The sequence below is a fragment of the Bos grunniens genome, chromosome 2 (assembly GCF_055505025.1).
Source record: "Bos grunniens cultivar Pamir isolate PY7600 chromosome 2, Bosgru_T2T1.0, whole genome shotgun sequence".
Taxonomy (NCBI): domain Eukaryota; kingdom Metazoa; phylum Chordata; class Mammalia; order Artiodactyla; family Bovidae; genus Bos; species Bos grunniens.
In genome coordinates, this window is record NC_141166.1 from 118,293,922 (window position 1) to 118,314,074 (window position 20,153).

Genomic DNA, 20,153 nt, shown 5'->3' on the forward strand with positions numbered 1-20,153 from the left:
GAAACTCAAAGAAGAGTGTTAACAGTGGGGCACAGTGGGGGTTTTTTTGTTTGTTTGTTTGTTTTTGGCTGTGCTGGATCTTCTTTGCAGCCCAGGCTTTTTCTCTAGTTGCAGCGAGCGGGGGCCAGTCTCCAGTTGGGGTGCATGGGCTTCTCATTGCAGTGGCTTCTCTTGTTGCAGAGCACAGGCTCTAGGGTGCTTGGGCTTCCATAGTCGCGGCATGTGGGCTCAGGAGTTGTGGCTCCTGGGTTCTAGAGCACAGGCTCAGTAGCTGTGGTGCATGGGCTTAGTTGCTCTGTGACATGTGGAATCTTCCCAGATCAGAGATTGAACCCATGTTTCCTGCATTGGCAGGCGGGTTCTTTACCAGCAAGTCACCAGGGAAGCCCAGTATTTTTTTTTTTTTTACTTTTTTAGGGTTTTGTACTGATTATTTGATTCTTTTTAAAAAGTGTGTGTACATATGTTAAACAACTAAATACAGCTCCCAAATTTTACACAGTGTACTTTAGTTCATGCCATTTTCCACATCCAGGATTGAATAATTGTCCCACAGCTGTATTAGAGGTCACTGACTCTTTTCTGGTGATTTTGACTTAAAAAATGTAGGCCGGCTCTTGTAAGCATAGCACCATTTTAGTGGCAAGTATGAGCGAGATCAGCATGCTCTCCTCTACCGTTGACCTGAATCTGACATGACTGAAGCATGTATGCAGTCGATTGAATGTGTCCTCCTGAAACCCATATGTTGAAATGCTAACCTCAGGTGGGGTCTTTGGGAGATGATTAGCTCATGAGGGTGGAGCCCATATGAAAGGGGTGAAGTGTCCTTCTAAAAGGAATCCCAAAGAGCCCCTCACCCTTCAGCCTTGTGAGGACACAGGGAGAAGATGGTAGCCCATGAACCAGGATGGTTTTTTCCCCACAAGGCACAGAATCTGTCTGCACCTTGATCTTGACCTTTGCAGCCTTCAGAACCTGAGGAATAAAGAAACGTTTGTTGTCTAAGCACCCCCGTCTGGTATTTTGTTATGCCAGCCCCATGGACGAGGTCAGTGTTCTATAGTTTTAAACCTTTCTCTTCCCTTTTCTTGCTCTTCTCCCCTCCATTACTCTTTTCCTCTCTTTTCATGACTCTTTTTTTTTTTTTTCCTTCCTCCCTTCCCCACTGTGTTCTACAGATACTAAGCATGTAGCCTTGGGAAGCTTACAGATTAGTGGTTGAAACATGTGCTTCAAAAGAAATCACAGAAATCTCTGACCACAAACTGTGATAAGTGCTGAAGCAAAAATGTGGGTGCTGTGAGAATATGACAGATACAGCCCTGCCTGCGGGATCAGAGAACACTTCCTTGGGGAGCTGACAGTTGGGCTGATTTGGGATTAACTAGATGATAAAGAAAGATGCGTTTTCCAGACAGAGAAAACAGAATGTGCTTAAAGAATTAAGTTGAAGAGCGATAGTTTTGCTGAAGGGGTGTGTGTGTGCGTGTGTGTGTGACTCTCTCAGTCATATCCGACTCTTTGCGACCCTATGGACTGTAGCCCGGCAGGCTCCTCTGTCCACTGGGATTCTCCAGGCAAGAATACTGGAGTGGGTTGCCATACCGTCCTCCAGGGGATCTTTCCAATCCAGGGATCAAACCCGAGTCTTTTACGTCTCCTGCATTGGCAGGCGGGTTCTTTACCACTAACGCCAACTGGGAAGCTGAGAGATGAGGCAAGGGCAAATCATACCAAGGTTTGTAGGGTCTGCCTGTTCAGAATTCTGGCTTCAATCCTAAGAGTGGGTCTTAACATGAAATACTTTTGTGTGCCCAAGTGATTCAAGGACCACATTGAGCCCAATGAGCTACTGTTCATATATGTTCATATACTGTATGTTCTCTGACTGTACATAGCACCTTACTGACTGTATGTGTCCACTGGGGCTGCCATCACAGAATGCCACAGACTAGATGGCTTAAAACAGAAACTTATGTTCTCAAAGTTCTGGAGGTTCAAGTTCAACATCAAGATGCCGTCAGGGTTGCCTTCTTGTGAGGACTCTTCCTGGCTTGTAGATGGCTACCTTCTTACTGCATCCTTACATGACTTCTGTATGTGCTGGGGGTGGGGGCGAGGGAGATCAATATCTAGTGTCTCTTCTTAGACACATGTATCCCATTGCTCATTGCAGCACTATTTACAATAGCTAGAACATGGAAGCAACCTAGATGTCCATTGACAGATGAATGGATACAGTTGTGGTATATATACACAATGGAATATTACTCAGCTATAAAAAGGAACACATTTGAGTCAGTTCTAATGAGGTGGATGAACCTAGAACCTATTATACAGAGTGAAGTGAGTCAGAAAAAGAAAGATAAATACCATATTCTAACACATATATACAGAATCTAGAAAAACCGTATTGAAGAATTTATTTACAGGGCAACAGTGGAGAAACAGACATAGAGAATAGACTAATGGACATGGGGAGAGGGAGGAGAGGGTGAGATGTATGGAAAGAGTGACATGGAAACTTACATTACTAAATATAAAACATATAGCCAATGGGAATTTGCTGTATGGCTCAGGAAACTCAAACAGGGGATCTGTATCAACCTAGAAGGGTGGGATGGGGAGGGAGATGGGAGGGAGGTTCAAAAGGGAGGGGATATATGTATACCTATGGCTGATTCATGGAGAAGGAAATGGCAATCCACTCCAATACTATTGCCTGGAAAATCTCATGGGCAGAGGAGCTTGGTAGGCTACAGTCCATGGGGTCTCAAAGAGTCGGACACGACTGAGCGACTTCACTTTTCATGGCTGAGTCGTGTTGAGGCTTGACAGAAAATAGCAAAATTCTGTAAAGCAATTATCCTTCAATAAAAAATAAACTAATTTTAAAAAAATCTAGTGTCTCTTCTTATAAGGACACCAGTCCTATCAAGTTGGAGCTCACCCTTTGACCTCATTTAACTCTAATTACTGTCCTAAAGGTCCTATCTCCAAACAGAGTCACATTTGGGGGTTAGAGCTTCAATGTATCAATTGGTGGTGGTGAGGTGGGGGGCGGGGAGACACAATTCAGCGCATAACACTGACCTGTCACAATCTAGAGTGTGACATCTAATGATTGTCCAGGACAATACCTCGTGATTTACAGTGGGCAGGTATCTTAGAAGAGGACAGACCTTGAAGCCCTGCAGCACTGGGGCTTCTCCCTTTGAATACCAGTGAAAGAGCCAAACAACCTGATTCTGTTAGGTCAGCATGCTCCATCATGGAAGCCCCAGGACTTGGGATTGATCAACTCGCTGCAGCTCTAAGGTGGGCCTAGGTCACCACCATGGACAGATGGTGCTTGGTTGCTGGGACGCTGCAGCTCAGTGGGAAAGTTAACAGAAAGCCTTAACAGAGAGATGCCGAGACTTCCAGATGCAACCCTCAGAGTCTCGTGACATCAGGTGATAACAGTCAGCTTCAAGAATCATGTGAGACCTGCTATATTTAACAAGGCCACAGAGAAGAGAACTATGAAACTTAGGTAATGCGCTGTTCTTGCCCTTTTTGTGAGAACAGTGGTTATTATGTTAACTACCTTTAGCTGTGGGGCTTGTGCTTTTTCCTGGGTCTTTTAAATTAGTGATCCTTCAAAAAGTCACCTATAAGAAAAGATCCTAAGGAAATGAATAAGCATGTCATTCTCAAGGGTATTTTCTGGACATGTTGATACATATGGCATCAGCAGGGCCGTGAGCGGTCTAGGATGGGGAAGCCAGAGAAACATGTCTATTTTTGTTTTTGCCGGTGCGCAAGCTGTCAAAGGAAGGTTTATCATTTTCTCCGCGATGACATGAGTTTATTGATTATGTCTGTATTTTCCCCACTTTACCTTTTATTTATTTTTATTATAAGATTCTATAATGAGATGAAATTATATAGGATGAATTTCAATCTCTTACAGGTTGGAAAAGGATCAGTGAAGGAAAACTTGGAATAACAGAATCCTCATCCTAACTCTACTGGTAGATACAGTATATATAAGTATAAGCTATATACTATCTTAAGTGTCTTATGGGTTTTCATGTTTCATATGTGGCATAAAATGAGAAAACCTGGAGAAAAAGGACATTTGCCAGGAAACCTGAGGCAAAGAGAGGGACTATGATGTGATAGGCTAATAAATTATCAAACACATGCTCGGAATAAGATGCTGTATTAGGCATTTAAGGACATCAGTCAGTCAGTTTGGTCACTCAGTCCTGTCCGACTCTTTGCGACCCCATGAACCACAGCACGCCAGGCCTCCCTGTTCATCACCAACTCCCAGGGTCCACCCAAACCCATGTCCATTGTGTTGGTGATGCCATCCAACCATCTCATCCTCTGTCGTCCCCTTCTCCTGCCCTCAATCTTTCCCAGCATCAGGGTCTTTTCAAATGAGTCAGCTCTCCGCATCAGTGGCCAAAGTATTGGAGTTTCAGCTTCAACATCAGTCCCTCCAGTGAACACCCAGGACTAATCTCCTTTAGGATGGACTGGTTGGATGTCCTTGCAGTCCAAGGGACTGTCAAGAGTCTTCTCCAACACCACAGTTCAAACTCATCAATTCTTCTGCACTCAGCTTTCTTTATAGTCCAACTCTCACATCCATACATGACCACTGGAAAAACCATAGCTTGACTAGATGGACCTTTGTTGGCAAAGTAATGTCTCTGCTTTTGAATATGCTGTCTAGGTTGGTCATAACTTTCCTTCCAAGGAGTAAACGTCTTTTAATTTCATGGCTGCAGTCACCATCTGCAGTGATTTTGGAGCCCAGAAAAATAAAGTCAGCCACTGTTTCCCCATCTATTTGCCATGAAGTTATGGGACTGGATGCCATGATCTTAGTTTTCTGAATGTTGAGCTTCAAGCCAACTTTTTCACTCTCTTCTTTCACTTTCATCAAGAGGCTCTTTAGTTCCTTCTTCACTTTCTGCCGTAAAAGTGGTGTCATCTGCATATCTGAGGTTATTGATATTTCTCCCAGCAATCTTGATTCCAGCTTGTGCTTCTTCCAGCCCAGCATTTCTCATAATGTACTCTGCATATAAGTTAAATAAGCAGGGTGACAATATACAGCCTTGATGTACTCCTTTTCCTATTTGGAACCAGTCTGTTGTTCCATGTCTAGTTCTAACTGTTGCTTCCTGACCTGCATATAGGTTTCTCAAGAGGCTGGTCAGGTGGTCTGGTATTCCCATCTCTTTCTCAGAATTTTCCACAGTTTATTGTGATCCATTAAGGACATAGAAAGATTAAAAAACAACCAAGGAATTCAAGGAATTTGCATTTTAAGTTAGATTAGCTGTAAATCTAAATGTCAAGTAATTGAAGGAAAGTAATACAGATGAGCTATCAGAAGGTGGTATGTGATTTATTGCCAGATGACTGGTACTACCAATCATGAGATTTTCTGTACTAGCATCTAAACTCTAACAAGGGCTATACTTGCAGTGTTCAGCATAGTGGTAGGCATTCATTGGAATGAATGAATGGATGGTGCTTCTGCTTGTTTGTTAAAAAGGCATAACTTATATAGCAGAGTACACAAATTCTTAATGTAGACTCAAGTTTCTGTATCTATGTCTATGCACAAAACTACCTCCAGATGAAGATACAGAACATTTCTAGCACACTGGAAGATTCTTTCCTGCCTCTCCCAATCTGTGCCACACAATACCACACTTACTGCTGTCACTGTACTTTAATTCAGCCTGTCTTTGAACTTCATGTAAATGGAATTGAACAGTGGTTCTCTTTGGCTTAAGATTCACCCCTGTTGTTGCTTTTGTAGTTTCAGTAGCTTGCATTCATAGTTGATTTTTTTTTCCATTTCTGTCTGTTGTTCTTAATGGGGCATTTGGGTTTCAAGTTTGAGGCTATTATGAAAAAAGCCGCTGTGAACATTCTCACATTTGCCTTTTGATGGATATAAACACTCACTTCTCCTGAACATATATCCATTAGTGGATATATGTGTCATAGAATATTATTACCTTTAGCCGATATTTTTTTTTGAAGTGATTATATCAATTTATATTCCCACCAGCAGTGTAAGAGAATTTAAATACAGATTCTAAATTGTTTTGTATGCTTCAGTAAACTTTATTCAAAATGTATAAAGACTCTGGTCATTATAACTTGAGGGAGGGAATGAGTTTTTCCTAATATTATTAATATTGCTTATATTTCCAGATTCTGAACTCTCATGGCCAGACACAATGTAGACATTCAGTCGATATTTGAGTGGATTCTGAGATACGCCCATAGTTCAGGAAAGAAGGCAAATATGAGAGCAGAGCATTATGCCAACCAGTTATTTAATTCTGTCTTTTACTTATTGATTCCCATCATCAGTTTCATGATGCCATTGATTGCACAATCAGAGTCTGTGCTAATTGAGAGTCTGTGCTGTGCCAAAAACTCTGCCCTACTATTGCTACTGAATAAGATTAAGGGTGTCGAGCAAGGCCCATACTAACACAGTGGCTGGTGCAGGACTGTTTGTGACCAAAGTTTCCCTCTGCTCCTTCCTCAGGATAGGTTGTGGGCTGCACTATAAGAGGAACCTCTGACGGGGCCCCGCGGTGGGGTTGGGCTGGGCTCAGGTGAGGTCTGCACCAGGTAGGATAGGAATTAGGCCATGAATGCTTTCCAGTAATTTCCTCGGTTTGGCTCTCTTATCAAGAAGAATCTCTTGTTTTCTTTTTGTGGGGATGAACAAGGAAAAGCACAAAGCATGGCTGTGAGTTATGTGAGTCAGGATATATATGCAGTGTGACTGTTGGTCACAGTTGCTTTAATAATAATAAAAGCTGACATCGGGCACCTCCTGTGTACCAGCTATTCCTGTTCAGTCCTCATTACTACCCTATGAAATAGATACTCTCAGTCACTCCATTTCATTGATTAGGAAACCAAAGAACAGAGGAAAGATAGAACTCTCCCAAGGTCCGCGGCTAGAGAGGGGCAAAGAGGAATTTGAATGTAGATAGTTCTGGAGACAGGGCTCTTGGCCGCTTACTGCAGTTCACTTACAGTTAACTTACCACTAACTTACAGTTACCTATTACTTGTGACTTTCAGCCTTTCAGTTCATAGTCTTTATTTCTGTGAACCTCATAGAAGCTTACTATTAGACAACTAATATTTCAATGATTTTTATGTGTAACTTCCCCCTGGGATGGCAGATTTGTAGTCTGAAGAAAGTATATAGTCAGCCCTCCAAATCTGTAGGTTCTGTATCTGCAGATTCGACCAACTACAGATTAAAACTATTCAGGGAAAAAAATTTTCAGAAAATTTCAGAAGCAAAACTTGAATTTGTGGCATACCAGCAACTACCGGCGTACCCTGGCGGTATTGAGGATTTGGCTTCAGACCACCGTGTAAAGTGAATATTGCAACAAAGTGAGTCATACGAATTTTTCGTCTTCCCAGTGCATATAAAAATTATACTATACTGTAGTCTATTCAGTGTCCAATAGCATTATGTCTTAAAAAGCAATGTATGTGCCTTAAAGTAAAAATACTGTATTGGGTCTTCTCTGGTGGTCCAGTGGTTAACGCTTCAGCTTCCACTGCAGGGGGTGTGGGTTCAGTCCCTGGTTGGGGAGCTAAGATCCCACATGCCTCGTGGCCAAAAACCAAAACATAAAACAGAACTAATACTGTAACAAATTCCAGACTTTAAAAATAATCCACATAAAAAAAAATCTTAAAGAAAAATATTTTATTACTAAAAATTAATAACCTTCATCTGAGCCTTCAGTTCAGTTCAGTTGTTCAGTCATGTCTGGCTTTTTGCGACCCCATGGGTTGCAGCACGCCAGGCCTCCCTGTCCATCACCAACTCCTGGAGTTCACTCAAACTCACGTCCATTGAGTTAGTGATGCCATCCAGCCATCTCCTCTGTCATCCCCTTCTCCTCCTGCCCCCAATCCCTCCCAGTATCAGAGTCTTTTCCAATGAGTCAACTCTTCATGAGGTGGCCAAAGTACTGGAGTTTCAGCTTTAGCATCAGTCCTTCCAGAGAACACCCAGGACTGATCTCCTTTAGAATGGACTGGTTGGATCTCCTTGCAGAGCCTTCAGTGAGTCCTAATTATTTTTGTAATAGTAACATCAAAGATCACTAATCACAGATCACCATGACAAAAATTATAATAATAATGAAAATGTTTGAAATATTGCAAAAGTTATCAAAATGTTACAAAGTGAGCAAATGCTGTTGGAAAAATGGCGTCTAAGACTGACTTGACACAGAGTTGCCACCAGCCTTCAATTTCCAAAAAAATGCAGTATCTTTTAAGTGCAGTAAAGTGAAGAGCAGTAAAAGGAGGGAAGTATGCTTGTGTTTAAATAGCATTCACATTGTATTGGGTCTTTCCTAGTGGCTCAGATGGTAAAGAATCTGCCTGCATTGCAGGAGACCTAGGTTTGATCCCTGGGTTGGGAAGGTCCCCTAGAGAAGGGAATGGCTACCCACTCCAGTATTCTTGCCTGGAGAATTCTGTGGACAAAGGAGCCTGGCGGGCTGTGGTTCATGCGGTTGCAAAGAGTCGGTCACACTTTCACTTGCACTTTTCACTTACGTTGTACTAGGTTTTATAAGTACCCTAGAGATGATTTAAAGTGTACAGGAATATGTCCATGCTGCTAAGTCGCTTCAGTCGTGTCCAACTCTGTGCGACCCCATAGACGGCAGCCGACCAGGCTCCCCTGTCCCTGGGATTCTCCAGGCAAGAACACTGGAGTGGGTTGCCATTTCCTTCTCCAATGCATGAAACTGAAAAGTGAAAGTGAAGTCGCTCAGTTGTGTCCGACTCTTAGAGACCCCATGGACTGCAGCCTACCAGGCTCCTCCGTCCATGGAATTTTCCAGGCAAGGGTACGGGAGTGGGGTTCCATTGCCTTCTCCATAGGTTATATGCAAATACTATATATCATTTTATATAAAGGACTTGAGCATCCTTGGATTTTGATGTTCACTGTAAGTAGGTGGGAATCCTGGAATCAATGCCCCACAGATAAGGAGGGATGACTCTATGGCCTATAGAGATATTAGAATGATCCATAGTTCTCAATTTTTAAAAAGAAAAAATTTTAATATTAGTTCATCTGTGTCAGAAGATATGTAAATTGGCAGCCATACATACTACTCAATAATGTCTGTGTATTTTTAAATAAATTATGTGTTGTATGTAATTGAGAAGTAAACAATAATTCTGAGGTCTGAAAATGCATAAGTTAAAAAACCTGTCCATAATTAACATTTGAACACCTGTCATGGGGTATGTGAAGTACTAGATCCTGAATATATATCATCTGAAATCCCCAGAGCAACTTAAACTAGGTTTTATTAGAGCCCCAATCCCCATTTTTCAGATGAGGAAATTGAGGATCAGATAGGTTAAGTAACCTGCTCAGTTTCATAGCTGGAGAACTTTGCTAGGATTTGAAGTAAGTCTTTTACTTCAAGACCCATGCTCTTTCCAGGATATCACAGACTTCTACTTGTGGCCAAAGGAAGCCCTCAATTTCAAGGAAAACTACTGTTGAATGATATCATAGTCTACCCGGCTTTCTTCATCTGTTTTTTTAAATCCATCTGTGACATCAAATTAAATTTCCAGAAGAACAATTTTGAATTGTAATAGATGGCATTGTTCATTGTCTCAGCATTTTAAAATTTATCCTGCTTTTACTGCCAGTATCATGTATCTGAACACAGGAAGCTTTAGTCATAAGAATGTTAATAGGCCTGATTCAGTTGTCGGATTTTTTTGTGGTCTAATGAACAAACAAGTAAGTCACTGTGGAAACCAAACAGAAATCTAGATGCATTGATACAGCCAGAGGACTAAGAAATAGGGCAGCTTGAAATAATTCGATCAAAGTAGCATAGGAAGTAAAAGAGACTGACTCAAAGAGAAATGAGGCCACGGTTATTCAGTTAAGCCTTGTGTGGGTAAAAAATACAGATTACATATACAAAACTAATACTTGTTTAGGATCTTTTTTTTTAATTTTTATTATTATTATTTAACACCAAAAACATTTTGTATTGGTGTATAGCTGGTTAACAATATTGTGAACAGGGAAGGGACTCAGCCGTACACATAGGGTCTATTTTATCATTTCAGACCACTGCATGATTTATAATGATGCCACTGGTAGTTTACTATACCTGATTTGTTAACAGATTTTAGCATTGTATTGACTTCAGTTTTCATGTGGTAGGCATGTGTGTACTATAAAAGAACATATAGTTATTTTAAAAGTAAGTTAAAATAGGCTCTCCAGCTACCTGCTCAAAGGATTCAGTTGCTCGAAGATTCCAGTAATCTGAGAGACACCAGCAGTGTGATATTGGAGACTGGATGTTCCAAATGTCATTGATAGGAAAACCATCCCAGGTAGAGCACTCAACAGAACTTTCCATGAGCATAACTCTGAGTCCAGACATCCCTGTAAAAATGTTATTTCCTCTGGGTTCTTTCCTTTCAGGATTTGGAGTTTAGGAAAGTTACTTATGTTTAGGAGTGCGTATTAAAACTCATTAATGTGACAGTTTGTGAACTAAATAGGAGAGAAGTATCAGCTGTGAATATAGATCCACAGTCCGGATGTGGGCTGGGCAGCTGTTCAGTGGCCTGGCAAGAGCACGGCGATCAGCACAGTCCTAGAGTGTCACCCCAGAGTGAAGTGAGCCTCTCCTTTGTGATCCGAATAGGTGTTTCACTTAGTACCACCCAAGTGACCTGTCTGACAAATGAACTTCTGCCCAAGCTATAGCAGAGTGCCAGGGTTTAGGGGTTCTTTTGGAGAAGGCAATGGCACCCCACTCCAGTACTCTTGCCTGGGAAATCCCATGGACGGAGGAGCCTGGTGGGCTGCGGTCTATGGGGTCACACAGAGTCGGACACAACAAGTGACTTAGCAGCAGCAGCAGCAGCAGCAGCAGGGGTTCTTTTATTCGTCTTTCCCTCTCTTGGCACTCGTGGGTTCTGTTATTTATCAGATTCTCCAATTTTTGCATTTTGATCCTTGGATATTTAGAGTTTAAAGTACATTAGCTATGACGATTGCAATTATCACTCTGTGCACAGGTCTCGAGGGCTCTTTATCCAAAGCCCAGAGGCAGGTAGTGTTTTGAGTCTGTAGTAGGGGAAGTACAAGACCAGCTGTCTTCTGCCTTCTCTAACTTGGGAGGTGTATTACCAGTTACATGACTAGGAGGGAAGCTTTTCATGCATCACTGTTAATAGTTGTTGACAAATCACCAGTTGGAAAATGTAAAGGGAGTGTCTGTGCCCTGGGAGTAGCATTGAAATTCTCATCTCTCAACTTGCTTCACAAGAAAACAAATCTTACTGCGTATCTTTTTAACCGTAGCCTTTTTTTCAGCAAAGTTTGTCTGAGTTCATGTTTGTCCATTTGGTTTCTGTGATCAGTCACATTGAACTTTAGCACATTCTAGCATACTTCTTGTATGCTTTAGCAAAATAGTAGATGTACCATGGTGCAGTTGGGCTTACAGAAATGGAGAAGGTGTGGATGTTGCTCTCAGAATGCATCCATTCTGGGAAATGAAAGACACATGTGTCAAAAACTGATCAAAATGGACTGAGGAAAGTCCAGGAGGTACTGAGCAAGGATTATAAAACTTAAAAACCTGAAGAATTACTTCTAGCTGACCATAGGAAGTAATTCCATGTCACCTGCACAGGGTTTAAAAGGAAGAAAGGGTTTTAGACTTTGGAAGTGTAAGGGGAAGACTGTTTTCTTTAGAGGAAACACATAAAATAGGCAAAGAGTGGGTATTTTGGGGGGAATTGCAAGGAGTTGTGTCTGTTAGATTTCAAGGAGCCTATCGTGGAAGATAAAGTTGGACAGTTGGTTGGAGTTAAATCATGGAAGACCTTTAATACTGGAATAAGGAATTTGAGCTTTATTTTCTTTCCTTAGTTTCAAATATTAACTCAAATGTTTTACCTTAGATGTGATTATTAGGTATGATTATGCATGAGTACCATGATCCTTTTGGCAGTTTGCTTGGGAACAAAAAAATACTGTTACACAACTGCAACATGTGTGGTCTGGGTCAAATGGCTCTTTTTGGCTGAAAATTTTCTGCAGAGGGGGTGCCAAAGATATCACATAATGCTATCACTCAGATATCAGTCATCTACATCACTACATGCACTTATTTTGATTCCTCCCTAGGTTCAGTGATGTTAGGATTTCTATTTCCCAGCTGTTTGTTTGTTTGTTTGACCCAGTGGGTTGTTCTGTAATGCCTAATACTCCATGTGCCTGGCAGATGAGCTAGTTTGAAAGCTGAGTCATTAAGGTCCTTCATCTTTCTTCTCAATTTCCTACTTAGCATTTTCCCTTCATAGTGGGCGCTTTGTAAGCAATGAGTGGCTACTACCCAGGAAAGAGTAGCCCTGTTTTTTTTTTTTGTTTTTCTGTCCTATTCAGATTATTTTAGTCTACCTGTGTGTGCCTTGGAAATATTCTGAGCTGATATTTTTTAGCTGTTGGAGGCAAAGAAAAGCATCTGAATTTTATCAGACTTGGAACGCTTTTCAACTGATAAAAATGTTAGTGAAAAGGGCCATTTATTGGTAGTGTTCTCTGGTGAATTAATTCAGTAGACTAAAGCTTGAGGCTTATATGGCAAGGTCAGTTAGTTTTGCTCTCTGATTATCTCTTGGAGCCTCTAGTCCTGGCCATTGATTTCAAAAATAATTACAATAACAACAAGCACTTACACAGTACTATGCACATAACCTCATTTAATCTTCAGAATAATCCTGAAGGATAGGTACTGTTACTCTCTCCATCTTTACAGATCTTGAAACTGAGGCATTGAGAAGCTCTGTAACTTGCCATTACTGGTTGTTGACTGAACCAGGATTTGAACCTAGCACTTAGGTTCCTGGGTCTTCACTCTTGATCTCGTTAAAATCTCAGTATGTCCCTACACTTAAGGAAACACAATATGCGTCTAAATATTTAAGGCAATTTATTTTGTATAGTATGAAGCTTTGAGTTGAAGAAGTTTCAGGTCAAGGTATTTTATACCTTGAGAAGACAAGGGCAGAGGAGGAGTATCTGGTAAAGCTGGCTGGGGATTCATGCATTTCTTAAACATATTTTTAATTAATAGGGCAAATTTTCCCTGAAGTTTTCTCCTAATTAATAAGCATGTTTGGCACTAATTGGAGTACTTCCTAAAATGGTTTCATGAGTCATATTTTCCTTTTCCACCTAGAATATATGCTGGACTCTCTTAGCAGTGATCTGAGACATCATCAACTCTATGTTCTTAATTTACCCAAACTTCTCATCTCCTTGAATCCATCCCTTCCTTAGAACCTTTTCGTTTTGTTTTCCCTTTTATCACTACACCAGCAGTGGAGATTTTTCTTGGAGCCTGTTTTCCCAGTAATTTTTTTTTTATTATTACTTCATCAGAATTTTGCACACCAGTTAGATAAGAACAATGAAACCATACCAGGTTGCCACAGTGGAATAATTAGCTAGACTGGGGTCAGCAAGCTAAAGTCCATGGGCCAAATATGAGCTATTACATTTTTGTAAATAAAGTTTTATTGGAACACATCATGATCATTCATTTACATATTACCTGTGACTGCTTTCCGGTGCTACAAGGGCAGAGTTGAATAGTTGCATTAAGTGGTACAATGCATGGCCCACATAACCTAAAATGTTTCATTTACTAATTTGGGCCTTCACAGAGAAAATGCTGACTCTTGCTGTGTACCATACGACTTTTGGAAAATTAGGATTGTCCAAAGATTAGGAATTGTCCAAAGCTTTACAGTTAAGGACATTCTTTTTTAAATAAAATATTAAAGAAAATTTTTGAATCATGTAATAGAACCATTGAATGGTTTCTGTAATATGTGTTGTTTGGATATATAACAGAAATTGTCAAGGGAATAATAAAATTGAAGACTCCTTTAAGTAATCGATAATCAGAATTCTTACCTGTATAATCAGTCATCTGAGTTTTTGTTCGTATTAACAGAGCTGTTTAATGTGGAAGAATTTTTTGTTCTTTGAGTTCTCAATAGTTGCCAGGCCTTTCCTTGTGCTCAGCTTCTGGGAGTTGCAGAAATGTTACATTTCCCTACCCTCAGAGAAATATGTCTCAATTTCAGCCAAGTTAAATACAAACCAAAAAAATTTGGGGAAATTGGCCTAGATCATAGATATGTAACAGAATGAGAAAAATATGTTTTGTGTTGAGTACATTATTTTAGTTTGTTAGCATATTGACCATATCTTATACTGCAATCACATTTCTGAAAAAAATAGGCAATGCTTTCTTTTCTTTTTTTAATTGAGATATATTTGGTATTCAGTATTACATAAGTTTCATGTGTACAGTGTAGCACTTCACAGTTTTTAATGGTTATTTTCTGCATATAGTTACTATAAAATATTGGCTGTATTTCCAGATATGCTTTATTTTCCATTATTTTGTTAAAAAACAAGAAATAAGTGAGGACAAATGGGACCCATTCTGCCTTCTCAAATATGAGGTTTTCGTTTGTCCCTCCTGACTGCCCGTTGTCCTCAGCAGCTCTGCCCTCCCTCTTTGGCTGCTTTATCTTCCGAGATTCTCTCTTGCATCTGGGTTTTCTCTCCTCCAATTTGTCCTCCTGGTTCTGCCTCCCTGAAGCATAATCACATAACTCCTCTACTCTAAACTCCACTTCAGTCCTCTACAGCCCACCCAGTGAAATCTGGTCTTTCATCAGCATTGAAGAAGACCTTTGAAACCCACTCTCTGCCTTTCTTCCCCCGTCATCCTTCTTTGTACTCTAAACTCAGTACTGTGTCTGTACTTTCCTTTTGCTTGATTTTCATATGCTTTCCTTACTGTTTGAAATGCCCTTTAATTTCTGTGATATATGGTAAGATTAATGAGATTAAATAAATTTTCAGTTTAAAAGTCTGCTCTTCAGTTATTGACAAGAAAGCCACCATAGTTGCTAGGTGACAGTGCTTGGAGTCTTGGTTTTCTTCGGAAACTTACCTCAGCACATGTTTCCATAAATTCCGTTGGGTTGTAGCACTAAAACTGTACTCTCTGGGATTTCTGTTCAGTTCAGTCACTCAGTCGTGTCCGACTCTTTGCAACCCCATGAATCAGCACGCCAGGCCTCCCTGTCCATCACCAACTTCCCGGAGTTCACTAAACTCACATCCATCGAGTCAGTGATGCCATCCAGCCATCTCATCCTCTGTCATCCCCTTCTCCCCCTGCCCCCAATCCCTCCCAGCATCAGAGTCTTTTCCAATGAGTCAGCTCTTCGCATGAGGTTGCCAAAGTACTGGAGCTTCAGCTTTAGCATCATTCCTTCCAAAGAACACCCAGGACTAATCTCCTTTAGAATGGACTGGTTGAACCTCCTTGCAGTCCAGGGGACTCTCAAGAGTCTTCTCCAACACCATAGATCAAAAGCATCAATTCTCTGGCACTCAGCTTTCTTCACAGTCCAACTCTCACATCCATACGTGACCACTGGAAAAACCATAGCCTTGACTAGACGGACCTTTGTTGGCAAAGTAATGTCTCTGCTTTTGAAATATGCTATCTAGGTTGGTCATAACTTTCCTTCCAAGAGGTAAGTGTCTTTTAATTTCATGGCTGCAATCACCATCTGCAATTAGACACAGTGTATAAAGTCTCAGTGTATTGAGATTTTATCACAGGTAAAAAGAGAACCATCAATTTTTTGTCTAAACATTGCTGCCAGAGAGAAAAGCAAAATAATTCCTTTTACCAACTAAGGTATTTAATGGAGACAGTAGGCAAGGTAAGCAAGATAATGAAGAAGGGTCTTACATGGTGTCTTGGGCTACGGTTTTCTGGGAAAGCAATTTAAGATTTTTAACCCTATATCACGAACAAACTTCCTTCGTGGAAGTGATGTGCACATTGAATCAAAACCATGGGCCACATGTTGTACAGAAAATAGTTGTAAAATAGATTTTGCTATGGAGACTGCTAGCTTTGTGTAAATATACTCTTCTGGTTATTCTGGTCATCTTTACTGCCTTTACTGTTTTAAGAATCTTTTCTTTAGTATTTTACAGAGTGATGGAGTTGCCTCTCCTTTCTCTGCACTGACTTAGTGCTAAAGGGACAGTCTAGTCCTTGGTAGAATACATCATGTGCTTAGTAGAGGGGCTTGAATAAGACATGAGTAGACTGTGTGGGGACTGTGCCAGACAAGAACATGGTGTCTGGTGGGCAAAATTCAGGCTGTAGGAGGATTAGTCACATAATTTACAGGAAAAATTCTGTTGCAAAGATAATGGATCATTTGGTTCCTGAATGAGCCATTCAGAAGGAACCTTTGCCACACCACTCAACTCCCCTGATGAGATTTTGCAGAGACACCTACTCAAGTACTGTCTAGCATAAAAGACTTTGTTCAAATCAGCCTTTCCAACCTTTCCAACTATTAATTTATTAAGAGCTGAGCAGGTGGGTGTCAAACTGCAGAGGCTATCATTAAGCTAGAACATGATTCCTTTAGTGTATTTTGATAAAAAGCAGATATAATGTTTTCTTTTAAAGCATTGATTTTGCCTATAGTTTTAAAAAGAAACTACATCTTCCCTTCTCTGAGTTTATTTTTTACTGAGGGTTTTAGGAATTAAACTTCAGTGTGTACTGTCACAAGGAGTAATCAGACTTGAACTTTGTAAGCTTAGAGCCTTTGAACTTCTGCCCCGTACGCAGTTTATGTGCGACGTAAAACAAGATCCTTTATAGTTTCTAATTAAAGTTTAGTTGCCACTTGGTTAACTTTCTGGTTTTTGAGTAAAACTTAATAAATTGGTCACCCAGAAATTTGGAAATTGAATGTGACAATATAACTCTTTCTGTACTAATGAAGTTTTTGAAGATGAATTAAAATGATTATTCCTAATATTTCTGGTATCGGGGACATTTGATTTTATGTGAAATATGTATTGATAGATTGGTAATTTTTTAATGTAGAACAGTCAGTCCCCCCGAAGGTTATAGAAGGCACTACACTATATAGTGATTTGTTGCCCTTTTGAAAGTGATGCAGAACGTCTGTATAAACATTAATTATAGTCTCAGAAATACCTTTTGCAAAGTACATATAAATAGAGAACTTCTAAATTCACTTTTTAACTCCCACACTTACAGTGTACAAGAAACTGCGGTCTGGTCCCTACTTTCAGAGTCAGCACAGCCTGGTAAGATGAGAGGTGTAAGAAGCATGAAAGACCAGGTCAGACTCACATTAGTCAGAATTGACCAAAGTACCCGGTGTGATGATGAGGAACTCCTTTCTAGCTGGGAATATCTATGAAAGAGGAGGAGATTGTGGTTTTGAGCTGGATTTTGAAGCCAAGACTATGCGGAAAGAGATGAGTGAAGTAAAAAATGGAACCCAGGCCAAGATGCGGTTCACACAGGCTAGACACAGGACGCGCACGCAGTGTGTGTGATGTGGGAGGGAGGGCGTTCTTTAGGCACAGTTAGCAAGATTCAACCACCCTTCTCCTTCTCTGCCACTGGATTGGAGGAAACAGAGAAAGAGAGGAAACTTTGCTATTACCCTGTGGTCCTCTGTTCTCCCTTACCTTCCTGTTTGCTATTACAGGATAGTAAGAAGTTATGCAGAGTAAGACTAGGGCAGTGCACGCAGAGAACTGCAGTATAGGGGAGTTTCTATAGCTGACCATTCATATTCAGTCTGCCTATAATTATATGGGATTAAAAAGCATAGATTGAGTAGTGTTTGCAGAAAATAAACATATAATGCTGAGCATACAAAAATAAGCTTGATGGATGCTAACCCTAGTTCTTCTGTGTCATCATCATAATCAAATTTAAATTTAATTAAATTTTATTTAGTAATTATAAGATGCGCAGAATTGTCTTACAACACAGTAGAGACTTCAAAAGCTTTTTTGGTAGAGTTAAAGGAGCTCTAAATGAACAAACACTTTTTGTATAAAAATGATACTTAAAGAGCAACCATACACAAGATAGTAGAAATCTTTTGCACTTTTAAGTCCTAGTTTTTTAGTATATGTGTATTGCTTTTTTTTTTTCTTCTCCATAGGTAAAATGAGAAAAAACTACAGCAGAATGAAAGAATAGGCTTGAGAGATAATCAGACCTGAGGAGTCATTTTTACAGCTCCCTTGTGAATAAACAAGGCTGCTAGAGAGAGGTCTGAGACTTGAAGGAAAAAACTGTTGTCACATTTCAGGGTCAGATATTTATTTTCCTTTTTAAAAAAAAACTTAAAGTGAACATGCTTTTGTCTTCTCAATATTGTTTCTTTGCCTTCTGAGATATGATGCCAAGTTGAACACTATGCTTTGCTAGTATAGTTAGCTCTTTTTGCTAGAGGATTGTTCTAGGGATTTGGCAATAATTCTACCCAGGGCAAATAAGAGACCATTAATAGGTCTTCATCAGGATATTGGGATCGTACATTTTTGTGCAGTGGAACCACTTCATAGTGACTGTTTTAAAAAAACTGAAAGAATCTAAAAATGACTGGGCGTATGTATATATAACAGATTCACTTTGCTGCACACCTGAAACTAACACAGCATTGTAAATCAGCTATAACCCAATACAGATTTAAAAGATGAAAAAAACTCTTCGATGTTTACATTTAATTGGAGGTGTAAACATGTTTCTAGAAAATATGCTTCATTTCCTTTTAGAAAATACTTGCTCTGTAAGTTGAGAATTTTCTTACTCCCCGCTCTGGGTAAGATATAAATTATGCCGAGGAGCCCAGTGGTTACGTCTTTGAGATTACATAAGATTGAACAAAGGAGGTAAAATCTCAAATGCCATCCCTTATGAACTTTCTCCTCTAAAGATAAATTGGAAAGAATTTTCTGTTGGCCACAGAGGCTCATGAAAGGTCTATGGAGACATGCTATACAACTGTAGTATCTCTCTTTTTCAGCTTCTGCCCCTTCCTGAAAAAAGAAATCGAGAAACCACTCCTAATTTACCAGATAACCCCAGAAGCCTCAGTTGACAGACCAAATTCTCCAGTCAAAGCTACGGGCACCTGAGGATAAACTGCTTCAAACAGCTTTTACCTTAAAGCCAACCTAGAAGGCTTTGACCCCCAGTTACAAGGTAAGTTAGGATAATGCAAGTTTAAAATTAGAAGCAGGACCTGGCTGTCCAGTGGTTAAGACTTTGCCTTCCAATGCAGGGGGTGCAAGTTTAATCCCTAGTCAGGAAAATAAGATCCTACATGCTTCACAGCCAAAAACCAAAACATAAAACAGGAACAATATTGTAACAAATTTAATAAAGATTTTAAAAATGGTCCACATCCAAAAAAAAAAACTTAAAAAAAAATCAAAAGCAGGATTAGATTAGTCAATGCTCAATAACAGCAAAAGATTAGCAAAATATTACCAAATCTCAGAAACATGTTTTTTTTCTGTTTCTTATATGTCTATCAGATCCAAAAATAAGGCATGGTCATTCTAGTCATGTTTAGCCATCTTAATAAAAAGTTCTGCAGTAATTTTCTTAAAGATAGGAAGTAAAAAACATGCCAAAATATTGAACCTCTTGTTGTCTGATGTCTGGCATCATGTGAGAATAAGATGGTCCCTTTCCCTTCTTGAGTAATGAGCCTGCAGACCTAATCCTGAAAATGACTGAAAGGTTATCCTTGCTTTCATTATATATGCATGCTGTACACATTCTTAAAATGCATCCAGTTTTTATAATCTTTCATAGTGAATAAATAGACAATTGATTGTATTATTTTTGCACATGAGGCTGAAATGAATAATACACCAGCAGTGCTCACTATGGGCCCCTTGTCACCTTTGATATTTGCAGTTATTGTTTTCAGAGCCACCTGAAATATGCTATTTGACATTTTAGGCCCAGGGTCTTCACCGTTTGGACCCATCCCTCCCAGTTATAGAAAGCTTTCTACTTTCTGAGGTCAGAGACCCCCAGAATGGGAGGATGTACCATCATTGCTCTTGGGGATCTTTTGCAGTATTTATCCTCTACTCACACCCT

General features: G+C 40.0%; 1 protein-coding gene across 47 annotated transcripts in view; it reads left to right on the top strand.

The window, feature by feature from the left end:
- OSBPL6 (oxysterol binding protein like 6) overlaps window positions 1-20,153 on the top strand; it is a 217,547-nt gene that overhangs the window by 79,090 nt on the left and 118,304 nt on the right. For 30 of the 47 annotated variants that reach the window (XR_015148130.1, XR_015148150.1, XR_015148141.1 and 27 more), the window contains one exon: window positions 19,063-19,241. The exons of the other annotated variants lie outside the window; for them this stretch is intronic. The gene's annotated coding sequence lies outside the window, so the exon portion shown is untranslated. The remainder of the gene's footprint in view (window positions 1-19,062; window positions 19,242-20,153) is intronic. 47 annotated transcript variants of the gene reach the window in all.